Below are 12,428 nucleotides of genomic sequence, written 5' to 3' on the forward strand. Positions count from 1 at the left end.
TATCGATATAGATTGATTCGGATTTTAATTTGAATTTTGTTTTTGTTTTGTTTTTCAGGTACTTCACCTAGTGCATGAGTTTTGGGAGACGTTCGCAGAGTCTTACGCTCATACCATTAGACCCAGAGATCGAGCGGACACTTCACAAACTCAACCGGGGGAAGGACACAATATTGGAAAAGCCATCAACTATGGCTGAGGAACCGAAACCAGTAAGAGACTATGATGTCCCATCTGTGGTGGCATCACCATCGAGCATTCGTCGTCCAACCATTGATGCCAATAATTTTGAAATCAGACCAGCCATAATTTCAATGATTCAGCAATCCTCCATCTTTTGTGGGTTACCTCAAGAAGACCCTAATAGCCATATCTCTAATTTCTTGGAGATATGTGACACATTTAAGTGCAATGGAGCTTCCAATGATGCTGTTCGCTTAAGGCTTTTTCCTTTCTCATTAAAGGAAAAGGCAAAGTCATGGTTGAATTCTCAACCACCTAATTCAATTACTACATGGGACGACTTGGCCAAGAAATTTTTAGCCAAATTCTTTCCTCCTGCAAAGACTGCGAAACTCAGGAATGACATCATGTCATTTGCTCAGAATGACATGGAGCCTTTTTATGAAGCATGGGACAGATACAAGGATATGCTAAGGAAGTGCCCACATCATGCGCTACCTACTTGGATGCAAGTTCAAGCATTCTACAATGGTTTGAACAATACAAGCAAAACAACAATTGATGCTGCAGCCGGAGGAGCTTTGATGGGAAAAACAGAAACTGAAGCATATAACTTGCTGGAAGAGATGGCGTCTAATAACTATCAATGGCCTAGTGAGAGATCAACACCAAAGAAAGCTGGAATTCATGAGATTGACGCCATATCTGCGTTAACTGCACAAATTTCTACTCTATCTAAACAACTTGGTACTTTAAATGTTAATGCTATTCAGTCTACTAATTTAAGTTGTGAATTTTGTGCAGGAGCTCATCATGGCAATGAATGTGGAGCTGGCCCATTCACATCACCATCTGAACAAGTGAACCAAGTCTCTGATTTTAACCGACAACGGAATAACCCTTACTCCAACACTTATAACCCGGGATGGAAGAACCATCCGAATTTTTCATGGAGTAACAACCAAAATGTACAGGGACCACCTGGCTTCACACCTCAAGAAAAGAAGCATGGATTGGAGGATATAATTACTCAACTTGCTGGAAATGTCAACACTCTCTCCGTCAATACAAATCAATTTATGAGCAAAACCGAGACAACCCTTCAGAACCAAGCTGCCTCTATCCGAAATTTGGAGGTTCAGATGGGCCAGCTAGCTAATGTATTGACAGGAAGAGTAAATGGGGCTTTGCCAAGCCAAACTGAGATTAATCCGAAAAACCAAGAACATGCGAAGGCGATAACTCTTCGAAATGGGAGGCCAATAAAAACAGCAGTAGACTTGGATGAAGAAAAGAATATCCAACAGCAAATTGCAGAGAAATCAGAAATTGCTAGCTCGTCGCCGTCGTCGTCTACCACCATTGGACCCGCTACACAACATGCTGAAATTTCTGCAGAAATTGAACCTGCTACTGTAGAGAAATTACCTCCACTTGCTGCCCCTATGAAGCCATATGTACAGCAAATTCCGTTCCCACAACGTCTTCGAAAAAACAAAGTGGATGCACAATTCTCCAAATTTCTTGATATCTTCAAGAAATTACAAATAAATATTCCTTTTGCCGATGCTTTGGAGCAAATGCCAAGTTATGCCAAATTCATGAAGGACATTATATCAAAGAAGAGGAAATTGGGTGACCATGAGACAGTGCAATTATCTGAAGAATGCAGTGCTATTTTGCAAAGGAAGCTACCACCTAAGCTAAAGGATCCAGGGAGTTTTACTATACCCTGCACTATTGGAACCACTTACTTTGAAAAAGCTTTATGTGATTTAAGGTCCAGTATTAATCTCATGCCTTCTTCTGTTGCTAAACATATTGGGTTGGGGGTAATTACCCCAACCACTGTTTCTTTGCAGATGGCGGACAGGTCCATAACATATCCTAGAGGTATAATTGAGGATGTTTTAGTCAAAGTTGATAAGCTCATTTTTCCAGCAGATTTTCTGATTTTGGACATGGAAGAAGATGCCGACACCCCTATTATTTTGGGCCGCCCTTTTCTGAAAACCGGGAGGACATTAATTGATGTGGATAAAGGTTTATTAATTCTGCGAGTGGCTGATGAGCAGGTGATCGTCAATGTCCATGAAGCAACAAAGTACCCAGTGGAATCAGACTCTTGCTTTCGAGTAGATATAGTGGAAAAAGCTGTCTCTGAGAAATTTAAAGCAGAAAATCCAGGTGATCCATTGGAGGCTTGCCTTGTGCATTCCGTTACTACTGAGCATGAAGATCCTAAAATTTCTGAGATGGTGTATTTTTTGGAAGCGATGAAACCGCGCCCTCCTGGAAGGTGGCGTGAATTTGAGGAGCTTGGCGTCACAACCTCCAAGCCACAACCCAGTGTCATTACTGCACCAACGCTCACATTGAAGCCCCTACCTTCCCACTTAAGATATGCATATTTGGGTAATTCTGAAACTCTTCCTGTAATTATTGCTGCAAATCTGAGTAAACTAGAAGAAGAGAAATTGCTACGAGTTTTGAGGGAGCATAAAATGGCAATAGGGTGGACTATTGCAGATATTAAGGGAATTAGCCCATCCATGTGTATGCACCGAATTTTTATGGAAGATAATTTTAAACCGTCAGTTGAGCATCAGCGCCGACTAAATCTGAATATGAAAGAAGTTGTGCGAGCTGAGGTATTGAAGTTATTAGATGCTGGAATAATTTACCCAATTTCAGATAGCAGTTGGGTGAGCCCAGTTCAAGTTGTACCGAAAAAAGGGGGTATTACAGTGGTGAAAAATGATAAGAATGAGTTAATCCCGACAAGAACAACTACAGGATGGCGCGTTTGCATAGATTACAGGAAATTAAACACTGCAACAAGGAAAGATCACTTTCCCTTGCCTTTTATTGATCAGATGTTGGAAAGACTTGCTGGGCATTCATATTATTGTTTCTTAGATGGATATTCTGGGTATAATCAGATTCCGATTGCACCTGAAGATCAGGAAAAGACGACATTCACATGCCCATTCGGTACGTTTGCATATAGGCGCATGCCCTTCGGATTATGTAACGCCCCCGCCACCTTTCAACGTTGCATGATGAGCATCTTTTCAGACATGGTGGAGCGCTTCATTGAGGTATTCATGGACGACTTTTCTGTTTTTGGCTCATCCTTTGATTCTTGTTTACATAATTTGGCATTAGTTCTGAAAAGATGTGAAGAAACCAATTTGGTTTTGAATTGGGAGAAGTGCCATTTTATGGTGCAAGAAGGAATTGTCCTAGGGCACAAAATTTCAGCCAAAGGAATAGAGGTTGATAAGGCAAAAATTGATACCATAGAGAAATTGCCACCGCCCACTACAGTAAAGGGAATTCGAAGCTTTCTGGGTCATGCTGGATTTTATCGACGATTTATCCAAGATTTTTCCAAAATCACGAAGCCCTTATGCAATCTCCTTCTTAAAGATGTGGAATTTAATTTTGATTCAAGCTGTTTGGAAGCATTTAATGTCTTGAAAGAGAAGCTTACTTCTGCACCTATCATTGTCGCACCGGATTGGGACTTGCCTTTTGAGATTATGTGTGATGCTAGTGACTATGCGGTAGGGGCAGTTTTGGGTCAAAGAAGAAATAAATTACTTCATGTAATTTATTATGCCAGTCGTACTTTGAATGACGCCCAGCGGAATTATACCACCACGGAGAAAGAATTGTTAGCAGTAATCTTTTCCTTGGATAAATTTCGATCCTACTTGATTGGAGCAAAGGTGATAGTGTATACCGATCACTCAGCTTTAAAGTATTTACTTTCGAAGAAGGATGCAAAACCAAGATTAATTCGCTGGGTACTATTGCTCCAGGAATTTGATCTTGAAATTCGAGACAAAAAGGGGTCTGAAAACGTGGTAGCTGACCATCTTTCGCGGCTGGTCAGTGAGCCAGAGGTGAGTGATGACGCAACACCCATTATGGAGACGTTCCCTGATGAACAGTTATATGCTATTCGATCATCTACGGCTCCTTGGTATGCTGACTTTGTGAATTATTTAGCTAGTACTATCATTCCAGTTGATTTATCGTTTCATCAGAAGAAGAAATTTTTCTCCTTGGTTAAACATTATTATTGGGACGATCCGTATTTGTGGAAACATTGCCCTGACCAAGTTATACGGAGATGTGTGCCTGAGGAAGAGATGGAAGACATATTGCGGCATTGCCACACATTGGCGTGTGGGGGGCATTTTGGTGCATCCAAAACCGCTGCCAAGGTATTGCAATCCGGATTTTTCTGGCCAACTTTGTTCAAGGATGCCTATGCATTTGTAGCTGCCTGTGATCGATGCCAACGCACTGGAAATATTTCTAGCAGAAATCAGATGCCATTGAATAATATTCTAGAAGTTGAATTGTTTGATGTCTGGGGAATAGATTTCATGGGACCTTTCCCTGAATCTTGGAAGAACAAGTACATATTGGTGGCTGTTGATTATGTGTCGAAATGGGTTGAAGCCATCGCTCTCCCTACTAATGATGCCAAGGGTGTTGTCAAATTTCTCAGAAAAAATATTTTCACCAGATTCGGGACTCCGCGTGGCATCATCAGTGACGGAGGTACACACTTTTGTAATCGTCAATTCAAGTCTCTTTTGGCTAAATATGGTATTACCCACAAGGTTACTACTCCCTATCATCCACAAACTAGTGGACAAGTTGAAGTTTCCAATAGAGAATTGAAACGAATCCTAGAAAAGACGGTGAGTGCTTCAAGAAAGGATTGGTCACTGAAATTGGATGATGCATTATGGGCTTATCGAACAGCGTTCAAAACGCCTATTGGCATGTCTCCTTATCGTCTAGTTTTTGGGAAAGCTTGTCACTTACCGGTTGAGCTAGAACATAAGGCATATTGGGCACTCCAAACACTCAATTTTGACATGATTGCAGCAGGAGAAAAACGGGCAATTCAATTGAATGAGATGGATGAGCTTCGTAATGAAGCTTATGAGACTGCCAAGATCTACAAGGAGCGTACGAAGAAATGGCATGATAAGCATATTCTAAGGAAGGATTTCTTTGCTGGTCAGAAAGTTCTCCTATTTAATTCCCGCCTCCGACTTTTTCCTGGGAAGCTTAAATCACGTTGGTCTGGACCATTTACAATATTGCAAGTGTTTCCTTCTGGAGTTATTGAAGTTAGGCACGACGAAAAGGGTACTGTTTTCAAAGTAAACGGCCAACGAGTGAAGCCATACTTGGAAGTCAATTTTGATCAACAACGGACTTCCATTCCTCTGCATGATCCAGAGTGATGACCTCGCAAGTCGGGCTGGGGACTATAAACTAAGCGCTTGTTGGGAGGCAACCCAACTAGGTACCTTCTTTCTTTACCTTCTTAATTTTCATTTTGGTTTGTTTCCCGCGTTCTTTGCTTTTACTATTCTTTGTCCGTACTTCTATTTTCTTTTTAAACATTGAGGACAATGTTTGGTTTAGGTTTGAGGTGGGTTACATTCGTTTTATTTTAAATTTTCGTTTTTGTTGGTCTTTTTCGAGTCATGCAAAACATTGGTGTTTCTGTTTCGTTGAAACTGTTTTGTTCTGTAACAGAATTGAAGATTTGGCCCGCGTTGCCTTCTTCAGTTTTTCGTGCTGAATCCATCCATATAAGGCCCGTAATTTTTTGACTTTTCATTTGAAAGTTACAACTATTTTTTCCGAACAGGGGTCTGGAACAGGAAATTTTCTGCGATTCTGCATTATTATCTGTGTTTAACATCAGTTTTCGTGCAATTCTAATATGTGTTATGGGATTTTATCTAAACAAAAGATGTACGTTTTTTTTGTCTATTTTCTGAGCATGTAAGGCTTGTCAAAATCTTTGCAATACCTTGTGAGATACTCACTGAAAACTGATATGCGGTCAAAACTAAAACGAAGCAGTTTTTCTGAAATGTGAAATCTAGTTAAAGCTACCACTTTTTCTTGCTAATGGAGATGTATATGCCATGTTTTGATCATGAGTGTTTAACTAATGTGTTGCCATGAAGGGTTATTGCATTATAATCTTTGCACTTCACAATACCATGCTCGTAATGTTTTGGTGGACAAGGTTGCTATGCTCGAATGAGTATGGAATATTAGTGGAGACTACCCTTGTGAGGAAATTGAGCCAAAAGCCATTCATTGAGAGGGGTTTCATTGTTTCTACTCTTAAACACTCTTCTATGTTGTTCTTAATTAGATTGCTCTCATTAGGTTTGTATTGAATACTAAAGAATTCTCTTATTTTTGTAGGTACGTCGCTTCCAAGTTGGATGGACCATGAGAGATGATGTTAGGCTATGCATGTTTTCACCCTCTAAAAGACCTTTCATCCTACCCTTTTGTGTGCATCATTAGCCCCTTTGTAACCAAACACTTAGCCTTTCTTTCACCACCCTTATTATCTTTAACCTATACAACCTGTTTCTAAGCCATACCTTATAACTTAGGATGTGCCAAAGTGATGAAAATAAGAAGGTTGAGCTCTACACCAAAGAATTGGCGTGTACCGAGGTGTTAGTGCAAAAATTGCAAGAAAAAAAAAAGTATAAGAAAAGAAGAAAGACAAAAGAAAAGAAAACAGTATTTTGCAATTCAAAAGAATAAAAGTTCAAAATCACTCCAAATGGAGTAGGAAATATGCACAATTCCTGGACGCTGAGTACTACAAAATGTCTAAAGGAGCTGGCCGTGTATGTGATCTTGAATAATGCTTTGGTATGTCCTAAGTTTTCGTTATTCCTCTCCTTTCTTTCATACCCCAAGCCTAGCCTTTCATTACAACCTGAGTAGAAGACCTAACTGATCTTTTGGGAAATCTTGCTTGGAGGTGAGGTATGTACTCTAGTTCTTAGTATTCGATTCTTTTCATGAGACATTATTTTCAGAAATTTCCATTCTTCAAGCTAAGCATATGTGTTAATATTTGATTTCCATTACATAACTTCATACACATATGTGACATTTGAGTGTACGCCTAGGATTCCGAGAGAAAAAAAAAATATATAGAGTGATATCCGGTGAGGATTAGAGTCAAGGCGAAATAATTCCATGGCGTTCGAGTGTCGTTGTCTTTAAGCTTGGATGTTATGGGTTTTGGTATTACACGTTACACTATGATGCAATGTACTCAAAGTGGCATAGCTTTAGTGATGCATATGTGATTAGCATGCATTGGTTTTTATTAGCTTGTTAAAAGTGGTGCCTTTAACGACTTTGTTTTGCAGTAAAACGTTTGTGGGTATCGTAACTGGTAAACCCTCAGGAGACACAACTCCTCCTGCTAGGGGCACCTAGAGGTTTAACGGCTTGTGGCACATGCTAAGTGCCATCGAGATTACCTGCGAAAGTGGTTTAGTTAGATTTTTGTTTTGTGTTTGTTTTTGTTTCTGATTTTGCTCGAGGACTAGCAAAAGATAGGTTTGAGGTAGTTTGATAGATTCATATTTTGCATATATAATCTATCTCTATTTGCATAGTTTTCGTGTGAAATTGGTTAGTTTAATGTGATTGGTGAAGATTTTGTAGGAAATCATACTTAGCAAGGCTTTGGAGGAAAAACTATAATTTTGGAAGCTTAAGGGATCCAAATGGGTGGAATTATCAACTCAACAAAGTATCAAGAATTCACTCTGTCATTTCATCAAACACATGGAGTGCATCTGTGCAAGTATCAATTTATACCCACAACTGGTCTCAGTGACCAGTGCCAGAGAGATTGAATTAGAAGATTTACCATCACGCTGCTGTGTTTCCGGCCGCTTGAAGAACAACCCAATGCCAATTGCTGATATGGAAGCCAACGTGGTTTGCGTCAGTTGAGCATTTGCTGAGACATTAGATGACAAAATAAAGAGATGGTCTGAAAGGAAAGAAAGCATTATGCATGAGATTTAAATATTGTCAACATTGAAAGCTAATTGACTTTGCAATTGTTGAGACAATTGCTGATCACCTAAGCTGCCACCGTCACTTGCTTTTGGAGAAAAGTGTGTTAATGGGCTGGTCTCCTTTGAATTGCAAGTGTTATCTAAGCCGCACTTTCCTTTGAATTGGAGATTTTAATTTCATTCTCAGCCACTTTCTTCTCACAAAGCCAACCAATTGCATCTTTTACCTGAAGCCGCATCTTTTCTCTCCACAAAGTCAGATTCCTTATTTGACTTGGTTAAGTCCCAACTCTTCCTCAGCTGCCAGCTATCTCTATTTTTCCTTCTCAGTTTGGGTTTTATTTTTGGGGCTTTCCTACTATTCATCTACTTCCTAATCAATTATTATTTCTCTTTCTTTTTTGGAGAATTCCTTTGGCCTATAAATACTGAGCTTTAACCTAAAGCCCGGGGAGTTCGGAGGATTATTGGGAGACCATAGACTACAAAGGCACGAGAGAGAGTTTTAGAGAGAAGAAGACAAGACCTGGAGCTAGAGTTGCTGCTGGGCAGAGATTAAATCCTCAATTGGTTTTTTCTTTCCTATGACACTGTTTATCATGGTTTTTATTAAAGTTGTCATGAACTAATTTCTTTTGCTAGGGCTACGATGTAGCCTAGCCATGAATACTCAATTACTTTAGTCAATGTTAATTCCAAGTATTTTTCCATGTTGAGTATCTATTACCATGCTTAATGCTTTGAATATTTGGCCAACATTTAATTGTTTTGATGCTAAATTGATGATAGGGATATCCAATTTAGGGTTGCTTCTTGTAATAGATGCCATAAGTTACATGATTAGACAGGGATGTTCGTCATGACTTATGTGGTTGTTTTGCAGATTTTTCAAGAGTTTAATGGGTTCTTATTATCTTAATTCCATCACTAGGGATAGAGTGGGTTGGTAATAAGAGTACTTTTGGTATAACCAGGGATGGAGTATCGAATAAAGTAGGGAAAATCGACTGTCAACGTGGAGAATAATTAGGATTAACATGCTAAGGGAATTGGGTAGAATTGGCTATGGTGAAATCGGAAGCTCTAGTGCTCTCATAACTTGAATCTTACTACTTTATTGTTCTATGCTTGCTTTTATTCATTGTTTTAGTTAATTAGTCAACCAAATCTCATCATTCAATTGTTCAAATAAAGTCTTGGGTTAATCACAATTGGTACTTAGTAAATTAAATCACTCTTCGTGGGAACGACATTTCACTTATCACTGTATTACTTGTGCGGATTGTGCGCTTGCAATAAATTTCACAACAGTAAGGTAAGTTTAGCCCACTCCATTTTGAAATCCTAGGTTTGTCCCTGCGTCCTTTCATACATTTGTGAATACTGTGGGATTCATCTAAAGAAAAGGATTTGAAATCTCCTCATTTGGTTACAAATCCAAGGTCAGTGGTGGTTGGGCATAATCGTTGAAATTATGGGAGAGTTGATATAAACCAAGCAATACAATAATACAGACAACCCAATGTCACAGATTCACAGGAAGAAGTAGGAAACTGTTTGCTTCTTGTTTATTATTTGTCACAGCAAAAAGCAGCCACGGGTTGGCACTTGGCAGCTACATCCAACATCTTTATGTTCACATCACCATCCAAAGTGACCCATATTTTATAGACTTATTTACTGTAGTAATCCTTGAAATTTCGGTCAAATTTCATTTTGACTCTCAAAGTTAAAGTGGCTTACTTAACCTCATTGACCATGATTTCGTGTTCCACTTTACTCCCACCTTTATCTCCATTAATAATTCAGTCAGTTTTGATGATGTGACATATCCATTTTAGTCTTTTTACCACAAGTGATGACATGTCATGTGAAGAGCCCACTTTTTTTGTTTAAATTAAATAAAATATAAAATAATAATAATAATAATAATTACATGTTTAATTAAAAAAATATATAAAAAATAAAAAATTTAATAAATAAAAATCTTTCTTCTTTATGCCTCTCGATCTCTCTCTCCCCCAAAACAAACCTAGGCTTTCCAACGATTCTCTCCAATCAAATCATCCCCAAATCCCAGCCTTCAATCCCCACATTCAAACCCAAAATTCCCTCATTCTATACCTAACTTGAAACATTTTTACTCCAAATCAAATGGACAAACCCTAAATCACTAGCTTTTCAAACAATAATTCAAAACAAAAGACAAAAAACCCTGTGGACCAAGCACTCTAATGTCATTTCGTCCATCCACGGCCACAACGACAACTCCATCGTCGCCAATGTCGAGGGGTTGGTGTACATTGGGTCGGTGGACGAGACAGTCAAAGTTTGGAAGAGAGAGCAAATGTTGCTGAAGAAAGAGGCGCGATGACAGCATTCACTGTCAACGTCTTGGGCTCGATCATGTACTGCGGGTCCTCTGATGGTATGGCTGGTGGTTGGTTTGGATGGTTATGGATGATGGTGCGGTGGTTGGTTGCAGAGAAAGGATAAATGAGGAAGGATGAGGCCATTCTTTGGGGATAAGGATTGATCTTTTATTTTCTTTTTTATGTTTTGGAAATTGGAAGGAAGAAGCATGGAGGACTGTAGTTGTGAAGCCATGATTTCATGTGTTTAGGGGCCTCTCACAAAATATAAATAATAAAAACTTCAAAGTTACAAGACATCAAAACATCAAAACATCAAAAATCATATTGTCTATATTGTTTATTCATTACAATCATAATTGTCCTTGATGAGTTTTCATATTTTGAAATCGTTGCATAACAACCTCGTAATCTATACTATTAAAAATGTCTTTCTCAATATATGCAACCAAGTAATCATTCATCCACAAATCCCCCATTTGATTGCGTAACCGATTCTTCACAATATTCATAGCAGAAAATATCTCCAAAGCCTTTTCCCTTTGGTAATCTACATATAAATTGAAAGACTCATTAAAATCAATAGAAATAAAAAAACTTGATAATATAATTAGAATTTGAGAAGAAAAACAAATGCACAAGCAACTAGCTAGTCTGGTTGTGTTTATGACCCAATAAAAGAGAAAAAGGCTTAGGTTTATTGATTTATATAAGAAGATAATATATAATTATAATAATAATTCTAATCCTTTTAGGAATGGGTAGCGTATGGTTGTAGGAAATTTGGTTGGTCAGTAGGGCCCACATGGTCATGTAGTTTTGGCTAAATACTACTTTTGGCTGCTAAATATGGCCTATGTGGTAAAGGACTTTTAGCTTAGAGGAAATTGGGCTGCATACTAGTACTTTCTTTTTTCTTTTTTTTTGTTATAAAAAAATTTCAGTGGGGCCAGTGCAGTCTCAGTGAGGGCCAGTGATTGCATTGGTCCCTATGTGCCTCCACCATTAGAGGAGTGGAGAGGGGTTGGGGAAGCCGCTTCGGCAGGTGTTGTTGGGTAGAGTTGGATCTGGGTAGAACTTATTTATTTATTTATTTTTATTTTTAAAGCATAGAGAAGAAACAAATTTATTTATTTATTTATCTATATATATATATATATATATATATATAATTAAAGAATTAATTATATATTTAATTCAGTTTGAAGAAAAAAAGTGGGCCCATCACAGGGCACATCATCACTTATAGTAAAAAGACTAAAATAGCCATGCCCCATCATCAAAACTAACAAAGTTATTAATTGAGATAACGGTGGGGGTCAAGTGGAACACAAAATCATGATCAAGGAGTTTAAGTGGGTCACTTTAACTTGGGGGATAAAGTAAAATTTGACTGAAGTTTCAAGGGGCACTAAAGTAAATAAGCTTATTTGATATGCCATAATTTGTCTTTGTCTTATCCAAGGGAGTACGTAAATGAAGTATGCAAAATTGTAGTATAACAACCTAGGTGGTATGTTGCCTACCCATTTGCCTTATGAAAAAAGTTGGTCACTCACTCCAAGGGATTAGGCAATGCAAGTTTACAAATCATTGTTATATTATTTATTTTAGATTATTATAAATAAACCCAATCCTAGACATGTATTTATAAAAAAACCCACACACTATTTAAACATATAAACACACCCAAAATCAACCCCAAAGTCAACAATTGTATATTTTTTGGGTGTGTTTATAAATGGGTTTTGAGTGTGTGTAATGATGGGTTTTGGGTGTGTTTATAAAGTGTTTTGGGTGTTGGGTTTTTTTATAATTTCAACCCCCATTTTGGGTGTTTTAGTGAAACTCCCTATTTATTTTTATCTTTTACATTTACTATTATATTTTATAAAAAGTAGGTGAGAGAATAGAGATGATATTTTATTATAAAAAGCAAGTGAGGCCTAATATACCTCTTCACTTTCAAGTAGGC

General features: G+C 38.1%; 1 non-coding gene across 1 annotated transcript; it reads right to left on the reverse strand.

Moving 5' to 3' along the window:
- Window positions 1-572: 572 nt before the first annotated feature.
- Window positions 573-679, reverse strand: LOC148297975 (small nucleolar RNA R71). The gene has a single exon (XR_015833262.1). It is a non-coding gene; the product is annotated as a small nucleolar RNA R71 (small nucleolar RNA).
- Window positions 680-12,428: the final 11,749 nt, after the last annotated feature.

The sequence above is a fragment of the Prunus avium genome, chromosome 1 (assembly GCF_965620075.1).
Source record: "Prunus avium chromosome 1, drPruAviu1.hap1.1, whole genome shotgun sequence".
In the NCBI taxonomy this organism is placed as follows: domain Eukaryota; kingdom Viridiplantae; phylum Streptophyta; class Magnoliopsida; order Rosales; family Rosaceae; genus Prunus; species Prunus avium.